The sequence below is a fragment of the Halichoeres trimaculatus genome, unplaced genomic scaffold, assembly GCF_033239565.1.
Source record: "Halichoeres trimaculatus isolate MK-OKI-2021-1 unplaced genomic scaffold, fHalTri1.1 fHalTri1_scaffold_2, whole genome shotgun sequence".
NCBI classification, from domain to species: Eukaryota; Metazoa; Chordata; class Actinopteri; order Labriformes; family Labridae; genus Halichoeres; species Halichoeres trimaculatus.
The window spans coordinates 21137764-21159194 of NW_027437180.1; the positions used below are offsets into that span (position 1 = coordinate 21137764).

The 21431-nt window shown below is 40.7% G+C and overlaps 1 protein-coding gene across 1 annotated transcript in view; it reads left to right on the forward strand.

Moving 5' to 3' along the window:
• The first annotated feature begins 1685 nt into the window (after positions 1-1685).
• Positions 1686-21431, forward strand: part of LOC141787160 (vasorin-like) — a 31336-nt gene continuing 11590 nt past the window's right edge. Inside the window, exon 1 of the mRNA XM_074665441.1 lies at positions 1686-1951. The gene's annotated coding sequence lies outside the window, so the exon portion shown is untranslated. The remainder of the gene's footprint in view (positions 1952-21431) is intronic.

A 21431-nucleotide genomic window follows, 5' to 3' on the forward strand; every position in this document is an offset into this window, starting at 1 on the left:
GTCTGTGGAGGTGAATGACACATGGGGATATATTTGTGTGTCAGAGATGCTGCTAACTGTTTTTGCAGAGCCGAAGGGCCTGTATGGTGAAAGGGATGAGGATCTCATGTTTCATCATGTTTCTGAACGCAGCACGGTTGGGCAGTTTGAGTTTAGTGTCTCCGCTCACAGCTCATTTACAGCTTGAGGTGAGAGGAGGAAGTATTTGGTTAGTGGTGCACATGCACTTACTTTCCCAAGACTGTGTATAAATACACAGGCTTAAAATGGCTGAACTTCTCTGTCACAGCTGGGATGAATCTTTAATTAGAACAAAAGACAGATTTGATACCTGGTTTTTGTACTTAAGTTTCTAAACTGAACGCTGTCTTTCAGTGGACAAAAGGTTCAAAACGTCATTTTAAATTTTGCTTCCCACTGTACTGAGAGACGTACACAATGTGCAGCTGTGAAGCTCTTTCATGTACCATCTTTGGAGTTTGCAATCCCGCTGGCTACCAGTGCCATAGCCAAGCTCAGTCTATGATAGCATTGTAAAAGTTTAGCAGTAACTTGGCACCAACCTTCACTCATTCATTTGTCTTATTGAGGAGTCTTCCCAATAAATACTACACTGCATATGGTTTATTATGATAATTACAAAGTTTATTTACTTGATGCTATGATGAGGAGTTTTTACCTGGTTACAAAACAGACAGATGTTTCATGAAAGAGGGAGAATAGGTATGAGGGAGCAGAATTTTGTCCCTGTGTTTCCTAGTGTGAAAAAAAAACAAACTTGGCCGTAAGACCTAAACATCCGTCTTCTTATACCCATAAACCCTTGTGTTGTAAGGTCATTTCCTGCTGTTGATTAGGGACTTTACTCTCACTCATAACTAACTCCCTGCAGAGAGCTTGGAGGGAAACACATTGCATTTTTAGACATTATTTATCTAGCCTTGCTTCAGCTTAATCTCAATTTAGAGAGAAAGTACAGTAAGAGCTTCACTGAAACTATTTCACTCAAGTTGGGCAAAACATGAGCATGTGCTCCGAATTATATGTTTAAGAGAAATAAGTTAGAGAATACTCAACCATTAGTGTCTTTCATCTAATTGTTTTGTGTCACTCACAGCAGCAAACATTTAACCTTCAAGTGGTAGACATGCTGTCGCGATATGCTGTAGATAACAGAAAAACAAACAGAGCACATTGGAACATCAAGAGCTTTAGGGAGATTTTAAGGACAAACTTGTATCCAGATTAATGCATGTGTTTCTTTTCTGTCACGTATGTTTTACACATTCCAACCTGAGGATGACCTTTAGATCTGGTTTACAGGTCAGAAGTGATCCACATAATTTGTTCGGATGCACGTCTATTAATCACAACCAAACACAGTAAGAAGAGAAAAAAAAAAACAAGTCTGATAGTTACTAGGGGAGGGAAATTTATGCACTTAATAAGTTGTTTTAAGTCCCTAATTGCAGATTTGAATTGTTTGATTTAATTAAACTTTCAGAATTCATCTTCCAATGAAACATTAAGTGGACAATAAAGCATCTCTCCTGCTGTGCACATATTCTGCAGGTGCAGGTTACCTCGGGGACGCGCACGGCCACGAGCTCCGGCTCCACACGGTTCCTCCCCCTTCCCTCAGCGTGTTTGACTACTCGCCTCCTTCACTTCAATGAGCGCTATTGTTAAGAAGTTGAGGAGTCTGTGCGCTCCTGAACGCTGGCGGTGCCGGGTCTCTAACTCTGACAGACGGAGCCTAGCGAGTGTGCTGCACCGACCTCCAACCTATGGTACAGAAATCTGAGAAAGATTAGCTCAGTGCAGTGGAAGACGGAGGTTTTCAGCAGATTTTTCCGTCTTTGCATTGCGAGAAACTTCAACAAAGTGGATAAAAAGTTTTTGTAAAAGCTGCTCGAGCGCATTCCGGCGGACTTTGGATTACTGTACCAAGGTAAGCTTCCTCTGCGCTGTCTTACACTTTTACTGCGATTTACAAACTCAGACACGCGTGCTTTTCTGTACTTTGAGAATTATGAATGCAGGCTGGGTGCAGGTCAGAATATTTGCAGATTTAAGTGTTTTTGGTTGCTTTCACGCCTCAGAATCCCCCTCGTGTTGAAGTCTTTCAGATGCTGTGTCATCGATTAAGATCTCACACTAAATCGGTTATTCTGCGAACACGGACACTGTGAGAGGCTGTGATAATCGATACGAGCTTTCAGGTTTCCTGGTGTCAATAATTCACTCAGCGTGCTTCACTTGTGAAAGCCTCCCTTGTGGCTGGTCTCCACGCATTCCTGTCCCCGGCGCACGGTTTCTGTATCTCGGGTCAGGATCAGCCGTCAGACGCGCTCAGAGGGAGGCTCGGGCAGAGACACACCGAGAGAAGTGTTTCCTGTGGAGAAATGTGGAAACAAGATTAGCCGCTTTGGCCGTTACCTCGGACTCTGTCTGTGACGAATGTACTGGGTAGGAGGTCATCAGCCCCTCTATGGGCACTGTCACTCGTGGCTGTTTGTTTTCACTTCAGATTAGAGGCTTAATTCTGTGTGATTGACTGCCGAACCCAAGAGACACATCAACGTACTCCATCTGGGATGCATGAACTGCTCAAAACAGTCACTTTATGGTTTTTGCTCTGAATGATTCCTCTGCATGAAGCCCTCAATGCGCGCTTTGGTTGGCACACCTCTGCACTCAGGTGAATTCATTTATGTACGAGGTGACTTTGCACTGGGAGGAGGATTTTGTTCGACTATACTTAGATTCACAGCTCTGAGTAAAGTCACTGTTTTAACAGACAACAAACTGTGTTTTTCTTTTCTAATGGCTTGGAATTGTTTGTGAAGGAGAGTGTGAAAAAATCATTTCATTTTCTGTGTTTAATGTTGAGTTTAGGATGTACCATCTACAGTGTGAGGTGCTAAGACTCGTATTAAAATAGGAAAAAGGGTGAAAGATTCACTCTGGCTATAAAAGAGAGCATTTCTTTGTGTTGTCTGCACTTTAAGTGAGTGACACTTATTCAAATAATGGACAGTGAACATAACTGTTACTGCTCCCCTCTTCCTTTCTGCAAGAACACTACTGTAGATCTACATCAAGAGCCAGTGTGGCAAACACATACCACAATTTGATTATTAGTAGTGCCAGATTTACAGATTACATTTATTAATTCTGATAATTTGTCACTTATTTTCTCTATATTTACATAAATAGTTACAATAATGTATGATATACTCATGGACACTTGTCAAAGCAGTTCACAGTGAACAAATTTGCTGCAGCTCCCCTTTCCTGTCTGCTCTAACACCTCTGTTGTTGTACATAAGAAGCCTGCATTACAGCAAATGCACATTATTAGTGATGTAGTTGTTATCTTCAACAATTTTGCAAATCCATAGCCAGTTTTGTTTATTACGTTTTATTATGTTTAATTTGTTACCCAATGGCTCTCTTGCCTTGATTATATATCATGAGGTTTTTTTTGAAGATAAAGGAAAGAGGAAAAGCTGATGTTGTGAAATTTGTGATATGCAATACTTGATGCACATTTTGAGTTGTTTTTTCAGCAGCTGTGGTGAATACTGCAATAAATACTGTAGTGAAATACAGTTCAGTGATCTTTGTGAACTGTGTGTAAACCTCCACATAGTGTCATACAGATACATGAGTAGTGCATTAGGGAGAGTTTGTATTGCACAGCTTCAGAGAAATCCAATAACTGCTCAGTGATACGCCAGCCATGATCTGCTGTCTTCACCTCGCATTGCACCCTGCTGCTTTCACTGTCTGCACTCGTCAGTACAAAAAGAGCTTTCTAAATTAATATCGGTGAGCAGGGTGTGGAGTTTGGGAAAAGCAAAGAGAGCTGGAGACAGAGCGATGAGGCTGAGGTGCGTACAGCTGAGCGGGAGAGCAAAGCAAACATTCCTGACTCAGTGTCTCAGCAATTTAATTAAGGTTTTTTTGTGAGAAGCTGCTGCAAGCACCTCGAGGTGAAGGCTTAACCCTGCAACCCCCCTTCCCCGTTTTCAGCTTGGACTAATCCTGAGGGTCATCTAATAAGTGCCTGGGTCATGCCACCATGACAACTAAATAGGGGTGAACTCTGAAAGGAAAGCTCTCCAATCAGAGAGTTAATAACCCCATGAAGGAAGTTAAGAGGTACAAGGTGAGGAGGATGGAGCTATGGATTGGACAGAGAGAGAGCGTGTGTGTGTGTGTGTGTGTGTGTGTTGTGTGTGTGTGTGTGTGTGTGTGTGTGTGTGTGTGTGTGTGTGTGTGTGTGTGTGTGTGTGTGTGTGTGGATAAGGTTTCAGTTGTTACCAGCCACACCAACTTAAAGCCCCTCCTCTTACTGGGGTTTAAGTGTGCCCTGTGGTGCTCTGAAGTTACACACACTCACTCACACTCAGACACACACCCTCCCCTCGGGTCACATTTCGGTCACTGTACCACTGTTGAGGAACATTTTACAGGGGAATAAAATCAATGACACAACTGGCTGTTTTTCTTTTCCTACATCTGTAACAACTTCCTGAAACACATGGTTCCCTGAAGGCAACATTTTCTTTTGTGCTTCAGGAACAAGACAGGCTGACACCCTACCTTTTTTTTTTTATTAATCATGATTGTTTTTGCAGTTCTGACTTCTTTCTTTTCTCCTCATCTGGTGTTTTAAACAAGTTGCTGGGAAGTTTTTGCTACTGGTTTCCAGCCTCATCCCTGTATGCTCTATGGGATCTGTTTCCCATCTTGGTTTTCTGCTCATAGCCTCAGATTTTCACTTGACTTCTCTTTCATGTGATTCACATTTAGTCGTCCTCACATCCTTGTGATACCTTGTCCCATCCCTGGATGTAGAATTTGTACTGGCTGAACAGCGAACTATAACCAACAAGTTTATGCATTGCTCGAGAGCAAAGTTTACAAACCAAAGCCTCAGCAGTGTGAGCTGGCAGGCTGCAAGCAGTGCTCTGTGTTGGAAGTTATTTAACACAATAATATTAGAAGTATTAAACCAATGAAAAATCACAATTTATTCTCAGGCTTGGCTGCGATTTTTTCCACATTCAGGTTTACAGATTAACACAAACTTCTCTCAAATGCAGATACAAACAACCCACACAGTATGCTTTTTATTCAATTAAAAGCTGCTCCGCATGGAAAGCATGGTTTGTCTAACTCCCAAGGATAAAGTGGTACCTCTTGTGTCATTGCTGATCTTCTACTTCATATCTTTAACTTAAGTTAACTGCTAAAATTAAGCAGTTAAACTCTTTTTACAAATCTTTGCTGTGGAAATTGTAAAAAGAAAAAAGTTTAAAAAAAAAATCTTAAATGTACTATTTGTTGTCTTGTCTGACGCCTCAGACAGTGGGGTAAAAAGTACTTAACTAAGTATCCATTTTCTGGTACCATTATTCTTGTTAGGTCAGGTATGTTTTCAGTGTGTTCAATAACCTGATAAAAAAAACAGCTCCTCATAAGACTTTAAAACACAAGATGAAACTTGGCAATCAGCCTTATATAAGGCACCATGCAGCAGCATTCCTGAAATTGATTTCAATACGTTGGCTTCAGTGTGAGCTGCTTCTGATAATTATCTGATCTGATAATAGTATTAACTTAACTATCACTATACCCCATATAAAGATGAGACTGAAAATGAAGTCATGGGAGCTTCAGGCTTTTCTAACTTATGTTGAACAGATAAGCCCGGTGGTCCTTTGCTGCTGGTGTTCGATCTTTTTTTTTACTCCGTGCCAGGATTGGATCAGTGCATTTCTAACTTATGGTGCAGATTTTGTTGTCAATGTCTTGCAAAATGACTTTGAATTTTGCGCATATAGTAGAATCAGCCAACGGGAATACAATAAATTCCCAGAATAACTTTCCCTCAGACTGAAAAAAAATGGAGAAAGCTGATCAGGAACCTAGAGTTGAAGTTTTCTCAGTTTTTGGTTGGCTAAATAGACTGAAATAACTCTTAAAATCATACTTTGCCACTACCCACAGGGGGCGCCAAATATAACAAACACATTTCCTCACAAAAGCTTTAAAAAACACAAATCACCAGATAACTGATCTGCAGTATAATAATCCTCAATTTATTTTTACTACCTGCAGAAGCATGTTTAAAGAACTTTGGTCAGAAAAGTTGGAAAATGCCGTCCACTTTTTGAATCATCTAAAAGGACACCTTAGAAATAAGAAAAAACTATGTACAAGACTCCAGTGCTTAAGACAGAAGCAGTACTTGCCTTGTCTTGTTTTTTTTTTTTTACAATTAATTGAAAAGACTTTAGTTCAGTGAATGAAAATGTCCTACACAGCTCTGTTTTCTCATCATCACCAACACGTCATTCTTTTGTCTTTTCTTTTCCTTTGAGCACCAAATGAAGCTGCACATAAGCACAAGTGGAGGAGCTCTGGATCTGTACAACTCTTGCCATTGTGCAGATGTGTCGGTGGGGTGGGCTGAGCTGCTTGTCGGCTCATTTGGGAACGCTTAAGGAAGCGGGGACCGCGCAGATGAGGCGGACGTCCAGCGTCAGGTCTCAGACTAGTGATAAATCATTCTGTTCAGTGCATTTATCCTTCTGGAGCTCTGAAAACACACTGAAACCATTTACTGTAACATACTGGGTCAATAATATACATTGGATGTGGTGTTCCCTCGCTCTGTTTATGTTTTATTTAAATCAGTGTCTTTGGATGGGTAAAACTCCCAATCTTATAACCTATAACTACAGGTTGGTATATCCTGTTCAGAATAGCCCAAAACTCAAGCGTGGAAACCCTCAGTCCGAAAATGGAATTAGGGATTAGTGTTGCTTGAGAAATAGCTAATTTATAGATCAAACTGATAAAATCTGATTAAGCAGGAGATTAAATGTAATGACCTGGCATTCAGTGTCTCAACCTGTTACATGTCACTTACCATTACAGCTTCACATGGTTATCTTATCTGGAGCACCTCTAATATGAACTCGTTAAACATACTGTTATCAAACTGATGGTACGTAGCATATTGCTGAATGCGGTTTCAGTTTTCAGCGCACCAAGAAACTCCTGTAATATCTTCACAAGCTGCCCTGACACCCAAGGATCAGGCTAAGACTGAATATGCTCACCAGAGGGGAACCTCGACTTTCCTCGAACCCCCCTGGGGGAGGGTTTAGGGGTTGCTACTCCTTTACTAACCCATGAAGCGTGTCTCTAAATACCTTCCCCCTTCTTCCTTGCTGTGTGTTGTATAAACATAGCGGTTCAGTAGGAAGGTAAAGAGCGTGACACATATAGACTCCTCGTAACATTCCTCTGTGGTACCAGGAGGCACCAGGACAGAAAGATACCCCCAACACTCAGATTACCTAACACAGAAATACTAGGCTGAGATTATAATCCTCACATCTGCAGGTTTTCTGTATTCATTCAAGTGAAATAAGAGTACAGTACGGTATTTTTAGACTAGTGTGGATTCTGGACACTACACAGTTTCTGGGTGACTGGCAGTCAAGGACAAAAACATCATGAAGTCCAATAAAAAGGCCAACTTTAAAAAAGGCCTGGAACACGTGGAAAACAAAAATCTTTGATGGATATTTTGATTTGTCTGCAAGATGCAAGGAAACCAAAATGTAGCTTAAATGTTGCATTTGGGGATGTGTAAAAGTGATTGCAATAGAGCTTTACTCAGATTCAAGCAACAGTCCAACCCAGTTTCCTGTTCAGGTGGTATCAGTAAGACTATCCAAACTTTGGATCTTTTTTAGCCACAACAACACATTTACATGATGTTAGACATGTTTCTTTCTCATACTTCACACCTTCCTCATCTTAAGTCTTGAAGATACACACCTGAGACATACAGCTACAGCACCACCTGAGGGCGAGGGTGTCTGTGAAGGATCTGCTCTGAGGGTTTTGGTGTGGTAGATTAGTGCAGGCTCCTCTTTTTCTGAGCCCCCATCTTTCTTTTTGTCTTGGGGGCACACAGTCTACTCACTCTTTCAACAGCCCTCATTCTCCTGCAAACACATGGTTACACACTCAAACACACACACTGAGAGGAAGTCAGTGGCCTGGCGGCTGCAGGGCCTTATACAGCACTTCAAAGGTTTTGAGTCCTGGGGTTTGGGTGATCTGAACAGGTAGAAGTCACAACAGGTGAGGACACACACACACACACAAAGTAACTGTTGGTTACAGCAAACGCGTGCGCTGATGTCCACACTTGTGTCGTATGTGCTGGGACGTGTGCGAGGTTGCTGAGCCACAGTTGCCTCAGGTGTAACTTAATGCTGCTGTGTGTCTGCTCTACATGTGGTGTCATGTTTGTTTTCACTCTTCTTTTTGTAAAGCAGTCGGCGTGCAAACACTGCCATTGTAACTACAAGTCTGTCCGTGTGTTTCAACTCTGCACTATTTTTCTGGAGTGCTAGCACAGAAAATATGAAAGATAGAAAAGCAGCACCAAAAAAACACATTTTTAGTTGGGTATGAAATTTTCATCGATCTGAGACTCCAGGATAAATGCTTTCATGATGCTATAATTGACAAGCAGCAGCGTCTGTGCACCTATGTTAGACACAAATTCAAATTAAATTCACTCTTGCAAGTTAAGTCTATAGTAATTACCACATATGCTGTCATTTTTATTGCAGAGGTTTACAACCTCACTGTCTCTTTAGGAGTAATTGCTTTGTAAGGGAGTGATGCATAGCCCAATTACAGTCTGTATGTTCAACTGCACTGACTTACTTCAAAGTGCATTTCTTTGTTGGCTACAATACATGAGAGCTTTGATAGATTACATTACAGCATACTGTTAGGTCATGCTTCACACAAAGATGCCGTTTAGACTTTGAAATAGTGTAGGATTTTTTTTTTTTCAAAATAAGACACTTATAATCTTTGTTTAGTCCAGTATTTTACAGTGTGTCCAAAGGCTAACACGACAACAAGCAGACTGTCAGTTGGTACACTAGTTTGGTAGCCATCCATGTATAGCGCCACTGACAGGCCAATGCTGCGAGACGTCTCTGTAATGTGTAATGTTAGTGAATCCTGGTGATGTCCTGTCAGCGCTCATCTACTAAGCAGAGGTAATGTAACCTCACTCTTCATTTTATTGATAGACTCTCAAGTTTAAGCAGTCAACTGCAGAATAACTGCTGCAGCTTAGCCCTTTTAGCCTTTAGCTTGGGCTGTATCATTCTCCCGTTTAGCTTTCTTCTTCTCCTCTGTCCTTTTTTCTGTCTGATACTTTGGCTCCTGTGTCCATGTGTCGTTTTCAAGCAGAGAAAAAACATAGCTCTATTTTTCACTTCTAAACTTTGTCAGCTGGCGTTGTGTCGTCATAGAGACTTAGATGTGCTATAAACCAACCTGGTCCTGCTCGACCCGATTGCGAAGCATTGTACCACTGCATACAAAGTATGAGCTATGAAGCATTTTCAAATAACCTTTATTGGCACTGATAATGTTTAAAGTGTGGGTCATAGATTCTAATCCACTATAGATCATATCTAGAGGGAAGACTTTTTCAAGATCACTTTGAAACTCCTTACAGTCCCTTTGATTAAAGCTGTGTAAAACTGTAGTGATTACTTCTTGTATTGTAGCTGGACATGGTGTGTGCATTTTCTTCATATTTCAAGTCAAATGTTTCTTTATCAAGCCAAAGTCAGTGAGGCAGAGTATAACTATAGAAACAGATTGTGAAATTAGCTCATGTTATGATATTCTGAGTGAGGGATGACAGGCAAAAGTGGGTCAACAGTTTTATATGTTTTCATACAGAGCTGCAGAGACTGATTTGCTAATCTTTTTACATCTGACACATTTTTGAAACCTGGATGTCTTCACCTCATCCCACAGGATGTCTTTTGTTTTGTTTAAGCACCTTCTGTTTCACAACCCGTTGAATACTGTGATGTAAGAACATCTACTTTTTTTTATTGATGTCTTTTGATTCTTTGATGAGTTATAATGCCCAGAGCAACACATTAGGGTGAGTCAAGTTGAAATTAAAGGCTGAGGTTACTTTTTTTTAGAGTTTAATGAGCATGAATGGGTGTTCCACTTTAAATTTGAAGGTTCCTCTCTGTAAAATGGTATAAAGAATCTGAATTACACACTTGATAGCATTTTATCCATTACTTGGAGAGACCTGATGTGTCATTGAGTCTTGATAGACCTAGATTAGTCAGCCAAAGTGACTGTTACACTGGTTAAATCACAGCTTTGTCTGCAGGCGTGGCAACAAACTTGTCCCTCAACAAATTAAAGCGGGAAAAAAAAGGTTGATTTGACTTGTTTGGCCAACAGTCAGGTTCATTGTGTTTGTGCACAGTGATGATGGGTTAATCTCTTAGTGTATTAAATGACTGTTGCTGTCTGCCAGACTTGCTGCAATCGGGTATGTTGAAATACACTGCAAGCTACTGTTGTTGAAGGGACTGGGGCAAAAAACCTTTTGCACTTCCGTATGCACGATAGTCAACATTTTGTATAGTCATACACTAAATATTTGATAAAAATATGCTCTGTTGCAAACACAGAGACACACACACGTTCACATATCTATGCACTCACACTCAGTCTTCCTTGGAGGCCTAGCTGCAGCTGGCAGGGGATTAAAAGGTCAGGAGTCAGAGGCGGGGTCCAGTCAACCCAGAGACCGCGACAAGAAACTGACGGAGCAGAAGAAACACAGGCAGAGAGGGAGAAAGTGCTGAATCAGAGCCAGACTTACAACTAAGCTGACCAAAATGAGGAGAAATCTCATCTTCAGAGCTCGTTCTTGGGTTCACTGTGTTTGCTGTTGGATAAAAGCCGACTATCTGATTATGCACGGACCACCTCGGAGTGACAAACACATCACAGCAGCACGTTCAGGCATGTGCAAGAAAGTCAACTGTTCCTCACTCTGTTTATCATAATGAGTGCAGATTAAGGTCACCATTTCAACACTCTGAAGTACTCTCTCTGTTAGAGGTCTCGACGGGCCTTTGAACTCACAGGTGTCCTAAGATCAGCTTAATGTGACATAATAAAACAGTGTCAAACCTAATATCACATGAAACCTGTGCTCTCATTAAAAAAAGCATACTTCACTTCAAGTTTAATTGTTACGAAACTAGACTTTTCTTTTCCACTACAACACCCTGAGAAATTAACAGTTGGGATTTCAATTATTCAAGATGGAACATTAAAGAAGATGAAAGGAGACAGACTAATCAAAGTATCCAGATGAAACTACTGTAAAAACGAGAGTGTTTTAATAAATTAGGCAGCTCTGTCTGCCACTTCTGTGAAAAACACTAAAGCAGTAAAATGTGTTTTATTGATGTGGCTTGAACTGCACTGTTTAGTTGGCTGTAAAATTTAGATTCAGCTCCAACAGAAAAACAAGAATAATCACATCGAGCAAACATAGAAAACTTGAAGTAAACATGCAGTATCAACATTTAAGACTCAAATTTCATCCCCATCATTCAGCACACATCAGAGCTTTGAGTGTAAACAACAAGCAGTTTTTCAGTGTCAGTATGTTGTTATAGTTTGTTACAGTTAGGATTTAAAGCTTTTAAAGACAGAGAAAAGACAAAGCAGGTTTATTCAAGGGAGTAGTTCCCTTTAGTTTCTATTTTGTTCAAACCAACCCTCTGATTGAGTTACTCTTCTCTCATTTGAAGCATATCTATCCAAATTACTTCACAGCTGACTCGACAGTGCTCACTGAATCCAGTGGAGCTAGCTTTCACTGTGGGCGAGCCTGTGTTGTTATTTAATTTGGACATGCAGCTCTCAGATGAGAATCCACTTCAAAGAGGTGGTAAGTGGATCAAAAGTTTGGCTGCAGCAGCTTTTTTAATCCACACTGGCAGGAGGAGAGTATCTTAGCATTTTGTATGTGTGTGTGTAAAATTGAAGGACTTATTGTGGCTGTAAATTACCCAGGGAGAGGATAACATAAAGGAGTATTGAAAGTATAAATGATGCTTGCTTGAAATGAGGTAGGCCCAGTTTTTGCTCATCTGGTCAGTTTACATCGAGTTAGCAGCTGTATGTCATGGTTAAAGTTCTCTTATTTTAGAATAGAATAGAATAGAAGAGAATAGGATAGGATAGAATAGAATAGAACTTTATTTTCATTGTAACAAGTACAACTAAATTGAAGTCACAGCAGCAATCAAGAAAACAAAAGTAAGAAAGTGTATAGAAAGTGCAAAAAGGTCCATAAGAAAATAGATGCTGACAGCTTGTCCATCATTCTCCAGTTCAGCCAGCCTCCACCTCCACAGGGTCCAGGACTGAGCTTCTTCAGTCATGCTCCATCTCTATCTCCTAGATCCTGTCTGCTCACAGCAGATGAAGTTCTTCCAACATGGCATTGGTGTCTGATGTTAGCTTCGTTAGCCATGTCTGTGAATAGCATGATGCTACTCTGCCCTCTGGTATTCCCTCTGATGCTGGGTTAGCACAGCTAGCTCGTCCATCTTATTGGAGATAGATCTTACGTTCCCAATAACCATGGATGGAAGGACAGGTCAATGTTGTCTCTTCTTGGCTCACACCTGAGAACCAGCACATCGTCCTCACCTCCTTCTCCTCACCTTGTGGGAAGACATCAGGCCTTACACCAATTAGCATTGACATGCTACAGGCTGCTAAAAGCTGAGTTCTCATGTAAACAATGCAGCCATGGTTCCAAACATGTTGGAAGTAAGAGTATGTGCGCCATTTTTTTTTAGACTGTTTGTAATAAGAGGATTTCAATATTTCTTCTGTAGTCTGATAGCTGCTGAACTCTTATTAAATTGTACCAAGGAGGCTGTGTTTATTTCTTTCTGTCTCCTTTGAGTAATCAATGAAGTGAATTAGCGAAGCCCGCTAGCTAAACCAAGACTCTCTACAAACACAGACAGACCAGCTCATGTCCAAGACAAGCAGCCAGGAGGTCAGTCTGCTGCAGAAATGCCGCTTTGTACCTGCAACGAGGCCAAAACACACCAGACTGTTACTCTCATTGGAACAGATGGGTTGAATTAAACAGACTCAGTTTGCAAAGATTGATGAAGCTATTTCACAGCCTCATAGGAGGGAATTAACTTGATATATCTGTGTGGGTTTGGATTAATTCAGTGTTTATCTCAATCCTCTGGCCTTCCCCAAACTCCCCACTCATTAAAACTTGACTGCTGCAATTATTTTCATGGACCAGAAAGGTTTTTGTGAATACATGTTGGGACCACCATATGATGTGTTGCAAGTCCTCCAGCTTCATAGAAGTGACAGATTACTTAATGCACCATTAACTAAACGTGTTGCTCAGCCTGGAATTTGGTTGTATAAATGTCTGCCTCATTAGAGTAAGTCACATCCTGGCTTGGATGGAGGAAAGTTATTAAACACAGTCTGTCAGCCAAAGGGCAACAACACTTCAGGGATGGTGTGCAGGCAGCTGGGTAAGCAAACAACAGAGGACATTGAGACAACTGTGAGCCCACTCAGTAATGTCCACACAGTTGATCAAACAGGCCTTATTTTCATAATTAGCAGCTTGAAGAACAGCTGAGCCTATAGACATTTTCTTCATTTTAACTGTTGCTATGGCTCAATATACTTGTGTGCAATAATTTTTCAGTTAATTTTTGCAAAGCATTAACATCTTAGGACCCAAGCTATTGTCTGGTGTGCATTTTTAATTCACCTTGCTGTTTGGGATAAGAAAGACCTGGTAAATATAATAACTAAACTTGGCCATTGTACGGGAAGTTTGATTATTTATATTATGAGTTTGTTGTTTGTTAGTCGTGTTATTGAACTTAAAGACGTTTTTTTTTTTTTTACCAAAATAGGCGTAAAGTTGTGACATCACCAAGAGATGATGTGGGCAGTGTCCCCAAATGTAGCTAAAAGGTTTAAGTTTTAAAAAAAGAAGTCTCATGGTTCTGAGAGGCAGAAATGTAATGTCCACATATGTGGATGGTAGGTCTTAAAAGGTTAAAGAGGCAAAATATTCATATTAAGAGCTTTAACGAAAGAGAAAACCACATGAACTAAGCCGCAAAATCCCAAGCAGACACACTGTGAAATTCCCTGTTATTCGCTTAAACAGTAGTTTTTGCATTCACTGCAGTTCTAAACCACTGATGTGGAACTAATCCGACTACATGTTCCCTCAATTTCAGCATGGTGTCACAGAAAATTAGAGATTGTGTAAAACCACTTGAACACTTGTGTCTAAAAATAAAGTGAAGTTTTCAACCAAGCTTTCAAATGTTTCAATTGCAAATCAATGCCAAATTTTAACCACCTGTTTAAGTACATGTATGAAATTTTCTTATTTTTTAAAATTTCAAAACTATTTTCAAGTCCACATTGACAGTGTAACTCATACTAACCAGTGTTGTGCATCTGGAATAAAATGAACTCTTCAAATGTTCTTCATGATCCTGAATAATAAACAAAAACTACACTCAAAAAACAGTTTGATTTGAAACCATGGGACTTTTGTGTATTTCATCCACAGGTCTGAGTGAATTCACTCACTCTTAGATACAGCTCTGCCTAATTTTGTGGCGTAATTCCCCTTTGACATCAGTCTGATTTGCCTCTGTATGCTTTGATCATCGGTGGTAGCTCAGACTTAAAGTGCTTTTAAGATTTCACTTCTGTAAAGTTTCTGGTGCATTTCTTGAGCTTGTCGCTCAACCAGAGGTCAAGGGTTTGATCCCAGTTCCTGCAGTCACAAGCCGATGTCTCCTTGAGCCAAACACAGAGCCTCAAAGTTGCTCCCACTGTTGGTCAGTGTTGTGTGAATGTAAAGACATTTGAGTGGACAGAAAGACTAAAAAATACACTGCCAGTGCAAGTCCATGTAACACAGAGTGCATGTTACTTTTGATCCGAGATATCTGGAGCCTCTAAAGTGGAACCTTTCAAAAGTGCAGCTGAAAGGTCTAACCTCAGTCTCAATGAGATGAACTTGCCAATGCTAACAGCTTTAGTCTTTTACTGAGTAGTTTGTTGTTTAAAAAAGGAATAACACAATATTCTGTATTAATTTGTACAACTGTACATATATTCCTAATGGTACTGGAGGAAGATTTGAGTGTGGTCTGGCAGTCATTAAGCCATCAGTGCAGAAAGCATGACTAAAGGAATGTTTCTTAAGTGTATATCTGTGTCACTGGATTCATGATGTTGAAGTTAATGTGATTGAGATCTTTCTAACTTCTTTTTTTTCTGAGCACATTAACAACATTAAATAGCGCTGCCTTTTTCCCACATGCCACATGCTCAAAGACTCACACCATGTTTGGTTATGTTGCTCAGCCTGGTCCAAGTATTTTCCCTGACTTTTTAAAACTTACAGATTTTCACATGTTTTTGAAACCACAAGATTCTATCTCAAAGGAAACTTACATTTCTTTCACTAGATTTTTAAAAATACTTGAACACATTGAAAATAAAAAACCCCTCAAACACTAAGATAGTAGGCCAAAATGAAAATCTTATTTGCTCTGCTGTCTATTTTTTAATCGTATTTTCAATAAGTTCGGTAAAACAGTTTGGTCAGAAATTACTCAAAATTAGTCAAACATCGATGATGCTATCAGCAGAAAATCAGATGAGGTCATTCATAGCTTTGGGAGAGCTAGTCTGCATGTATGTGTATACTTCATCCTTCCACACAAACACAACATCACTTTTCTCCCCATTTCCTGTCTCAATGTCCCAGTAAGCCTGGGGCCTTTTTTCAGTCGTGTGTCAGCGCCTGCTCTGCAGTGAAGCATGCAGTCGCCATTCCTCCACATTTCTCTTCTCCAGTTACTCCACATGGAGGGCAGTGGGGATTGCAGGATACTCTGACACACAGAAAAGTTTCGCAATTTTGCATTCATAAAGCAGCAGGGAAGCTGTGCTTGGTTTTGAAACAAGCTGCAGCAGTTCTTGAGAAGTTAAGTTGGCACAACTTATTAAAAATGCTTGAGGTCGTAGGTATTTCCATTCATAGCTCCTTCTTTTGTGAATGTTAAACTGATACATTTTTGTGTTTAGTTCTTCTGGTTGAATGTCTTTTTCTAGAAACAGCTGCTCATTATTCTCTAGCTTCAGTTTGTCCATACTTTTAGACATCTTTCATGACAGAACTAATACAAAAGAGTGGAGAAAATTAAACAAACCCAACCGAAAACTGTTAAAGGTTGACCACTGTTGGGGATAAAGTTAAACAGTTTTATTTGTGTTTATTTGAAAATCTTCTTCTTAGTTATATTTTTTCACTTTGAACAGTTAACCCAAGCCTAAAATAAACTGCAAAGAAAGTTAAATTCAGTTTTTTTTTTCTAAAGAAAGTGGCAGTATGTGTCATTCTGTTGGGATTTTGCAAAGGAAAGTGAGCGTCCAGGTGTCTGCACTGATCAGACCATGGAAGTTGGGACTGATACCTGGAGAGGTTCTAGTTGAACTTCCTGAGTATTGTCTATAAAATATCTTTATTCCATTCTTTTCTGTCTTAGCAAGCTAGCATAAGCACATTCATTGACAATGAAACTACATTTACCAAACAATTTGAGAATCTTTGCTATACCGCTCTACTTCTCCAGCAACTCTCACACAAAACAAAACAAAACAAGTATCAAAATACAAGAGAAAATAAATCATCTAAATTTAGGGACAGAAAAAAAACATCCCACCCAAAAGAAAACAAACAGAGGGAGCAAGATGGAGTGTTAACATGACCTTTGACCTTACGCAACTGAACCGCTGGTGAGGTAATTTGAGCTGCTATTTAAGAATTACTTACAGTTGCAAACAAACACAGCACAGTAGACACACAGTGAGGTCACTCAGGGCTTTGAATAAGCAGCTTCCTATTTAAGGGGAAAGTTCATGTGTTGGATGTTTTGTATTGCTGATAGTGAGGCGTGTGAGAGCAGAGGCCGAGAGAGAAAGAGTCTGGTTTCTGTCTTGATTAATGGTCTGTTGATGATATAAGCACTCTGATGTGTGTTTGTGTTTATGCATGATGTCATCAGTTGTAAACCAGTGAATTCTGAGAGTTTGGGTCAACAGTCAGCAATATTCTGTGCATAAAATGTCCCCATCTTTGAGTAATTAGTGGATTATTGAAAAAAGATTTCCTACAGAAGGTAGAACATGCTGCACAAACCGAACATGGTTGCTCTGTGAAAATTGATTATCTGGCAGTAAAACTGCTGCTCAAACAGCACAGCATGAACTTTTTCCAAACTACAATTAGTTCCATATTTTTTGCCTCAGCAGGCTTGCTCTCCCAGGACACTTTCACATGTCTTGTAGACACTCTCACCCTGTGAAAATTACACCAGGGATCAGGTATGGTCCTATAAACTTGACACAGACCTCCAGCCCAGGCTCTGACTGGCACTAGAAAGAGTTCAAATCAGATTTGTGTGTTCCTGGGTAAAATGCGGCCTTTGTTTCTGGGTTGTGAACCGGCCAAGGTCACTGGCTTTAACTGAGCCAAACAAACACACGCAGTTAAGTTTGCACTAATTGATTCTCCCTAGCAGGGACAAGACAGAGCCAGAGTGTTTGTGTGTGCATGCATGTGTGTGTGTGTGTGTGTTAGTGTGTGTTTACTTTAAAGGATCTGTCAGGCGTTAAAGTAAATAGATAAGTGACTAAGTAAACACTTCTCCCCCACACACAGGCCAACACAACTTCTCGGCTAGATCATGGCTAGATATCTCCACACAAGTTAACTGTGCCTCAGATGGTAAGGTTTTTTGTGTCCATAGTCTCAGGATGAACCCTTTACCATTCATAATCCAATTATAAATGTGTGTGTGTACCTACATGTGTGTGTCCTGGCTGGCAGCATTTCCACAAGTCCAAGTTCCACAAATCTGTCCACACTCTCTGACCCAACACTGGATTAATGAGGTGATCCAGCAGCAGGGGGCTGTTGGCAAAAGCTTTTTGGCTTTCAGTGTGTGTGTGTGTGTGTGTGTGTGTGTGTGTGTGTGTGTGTGTGTGTGTGTGTGTGTGTGTGTGTGTGTGTGTGTGTGTGTGTGTGTGTGGTTAGAGGTAAGGCTGTGCAGTACAGGCAGTATACAATGTGTGAAGGTGTGTTTGCACAGGACAAATATCTGATGATCTGCAGTCTTGGGATTGTAAATAACAGCGCTGATTGTGGGTGATTTTCCAGAGAGAATCTGCTCTGCTTGTAAATTTCCAGCACTAATTACTCAGTGGGTTTTGGTGATGACACGAGTCCCATGATGATAATATCAAGGCATGCATTAAAGTGCTCTAGTGTGCAGTTTGTAATGTGCTGAAGAGGCTGGGGAGAGGGTTTCCTGGATGGTTTTCTTTTTACATGTTTCAAAAACATAAAGTTGTGTTTCAAATATATATAAATTCCTATTGTTTAAAATCAAACATTTCTTTTAAGTTCTTTTTACCTAACTACCTTTAGTGGTAGATGTTCAGATTCAGGGCTCAGGCCTTTTTTAAGACCAGGTTCCCAGTTCACAGTTTGATAAAGTTTGTGTTAGACAAATTTGAATTTTGCCTGATTTAATGCATTCCTGTTTATGCTACCACAACATTTCATCCTGTACATTGTTTCATATCATATCAGGCTTCAGGTAGTAAAACTTTTTCAGATGCAAGAGGTTGTATGCCTGTGAGGGAAGGAGTCATCTGCTGCCAGGGCAGGCTGTTTCCTGTGACCTCTAGTCATGATACGCAGTATTATGACGAAAAGCATTATAGTACAGGTTGTTATGGTTATCCTTATAAATGTGTCCATCTATCCATCCCTTATTGGGTTTCCTTTTTGGGGTCACAGGGGGCTGGAGTCTAGCTGTCATTGGACAGCAAAGCCGGGTAAACCCTGGACAGACTGCCAGATCAATCACAGGCCTAACATGTAGAGACAGAAACCATTCATGCGACACTCCTACCTTAAGGTGACCAATCGCCCTGACAAGCATGTTTTTGGACTGCTGGAGGAACCAGAGTACTCAGAGAGGACTCATCCATGCATTGGGAAACAAGCAAACTCAACACAATAACACACCTGCCCAAGAGGGGATTTGAACCAGAAGCCTTATTACTGTAAAGCAACAGCACTGACCACTGCACTACCCTCAGTGCTTTTTTTGTTTTCCATTACTCAGAGTGATCTCACAAACTAACCTTGTGCATGGTGATCCCAGTTGATCAGCTCTGTAACATATGCATCAGTGCACATGTTTTTAAGGAGCCAAATTAATGTTTTTAGCACATCCTTCCCCTTCCCTAGGCCAACTTCATAGCTGATGAAAAAGATATGCGCAGTGGGCGAGGTGGGCTGTGTGTCTCAGAGTGGTTTTGCCGCCTGCAGTGGCTCGAACTGTAAAACAGTGGCGCAAGCAGAGTGAAACGGGTGTGTGTGTGTGTGTGTGTGTGTGTGTGTGTGTGTGAGAATGTTTGTAAATCAGGGATGAGAATCAATATCAAAGTACCAAGGCATAAAAAGCTCCTGAGCTCCTGTTGCAGAATGTCAGGCGTGTGATGTGGGCAAAATGATTTTTAACAGCGTATGAAGCAGTGAAACTTCAATTTCAGATTTTTTCAATAAATTCACTCCACGATTTATCCCACTCCACTCGCTATCTTATTCTGCTTGTACAGAATGAATTGCTATCTCGAGTGCTTCAGTTCATACCCTTTTGCCCCAAACACTTTTTCTTATGCTTTTCTGAAAACAAGAAGTACAATGTCACATGGTTAGTGCTAGTGTTTTTATTAAAGTACAGGTAAGCAGTGATGTTACGGTGTCTGTCTAGACTTGCAGAAGTGGGGGGGAATCCACCATCCACAGCCTACCCTCGAGAGTCCAGCCCAACCAGCACCCTGCCAGAGGCCACACCGTGGTAACTGACAGCTGGGTTTAACAAGCGTGAAGGGGCCCCCTTTATGGGTAAGAGTCCCACAGGTGATCATCAGGCAGTAATCAGGCCCCGAAGGGGAGATGGAGGAGGGAGGCAGGAGATAGAGGAGTGATGAGCGATGATAAGTGAAGTATTTTTGACTGTAAAGTTGCATTATGTAAACATGAAGTCACTTCAGATGGGTCCAGAGAGAAAATACTAAAAAGCTTAAGGCATGGAAAACAGAGCTAATAAAAAACCACTGTGAACTTTGGCAGAAAAACATTTACAGCTTCTGTGGCTTCAGCCCGCATCTCAGCTTGAGGCTAGATGCCATTTCCAGGTGTAAACAGCTCATTAAGATGAGCGATAAGTGATGGCAGGAACTGACAGATCAGAGGTGGAGGAGGGAAAACTAATAAATCACTTCAGTGCTTTTGAGTATTAGGTTTGCTTTTTTTTTTTTTTAAGCTTGGAGACTTTACTTCAGAAATCAGCCTACAGTCACCTTAAAATAGTTTCTACCATGATGCACAATACCAAACTGTCAAAGTCAGGGTAATAATGTTTTCTCTGATCTTGTGTTCTTAACTCTCCAATGTTTCAGTCAGAGACTGCTGAAGAGATTTTAAAACAAACTCAATAATGAAGCTTAAAAAGCTTGAGGATTTGTTACTTCCGCTGGAGGATTAAACAAATTTGTACAAGCAGCGAGAAGAGAAGAAAAAGAGTGTAGACATGTTTGGGAGTGTTTCTCCTGTTGCCTGCTGGCACACCTGTGTGAAGGCGAGTACAGTTGACATGCTAATTTTCACCTGTTGATGGACGGTATGGGCTTGGAGCCAGTGGAGTGTGCAGACACACAAAAACACGCTCAGTCATTTTGAACGTATTTGGAGCGCCTGCCACAGAGAGACTCAGCGTGCTTGTGGCGCTTTGTTACTGGCAGTCAGACTTTCATCACCTCAGTGGAAAAACCGGTGTCACAAAAAGTCATCCTGAAGCAGGGTGTGTGCCCTGCTGTGCCAACCTGCTCACTATTTTCTTCTCTCCATAGAGTGTGCTGCCTTTACCTAAGCTGTGTTTGGGTTAAGAGCTGTGCAATATAAGGAAGATAGCTAAAAAATCATCACAAGTACCTCAGTATGCATTGGTTTCATATGGACAGTCACCAAACAAATATTTCCCCCTGAAAATGGTCAGATGCTAGAACTATGGTCATTTTTGATCTTTTAAAGAATTTCTACACCCAGTTTTAATTTTTTGTGGAGTTTGGCTTGTACAAATTTGTGCTGAAGGCTCACATTTTGATGATCAGGACCTTGTGTGATTCTTAACTTCTGTTTTACATCTGCAAACACAACAGTGTCCATGCAGGCCATGCAAATAAGTCTTAAGTTTTGCTGCAAAGGGCTGCTAACAGTTTCTAGCTGTAATTAGCATTAAGAGGAAGCAATAAAAGACGTAAGAGGTTTTAAAGCATGAGCAAAATGTTTCCTGATCTTA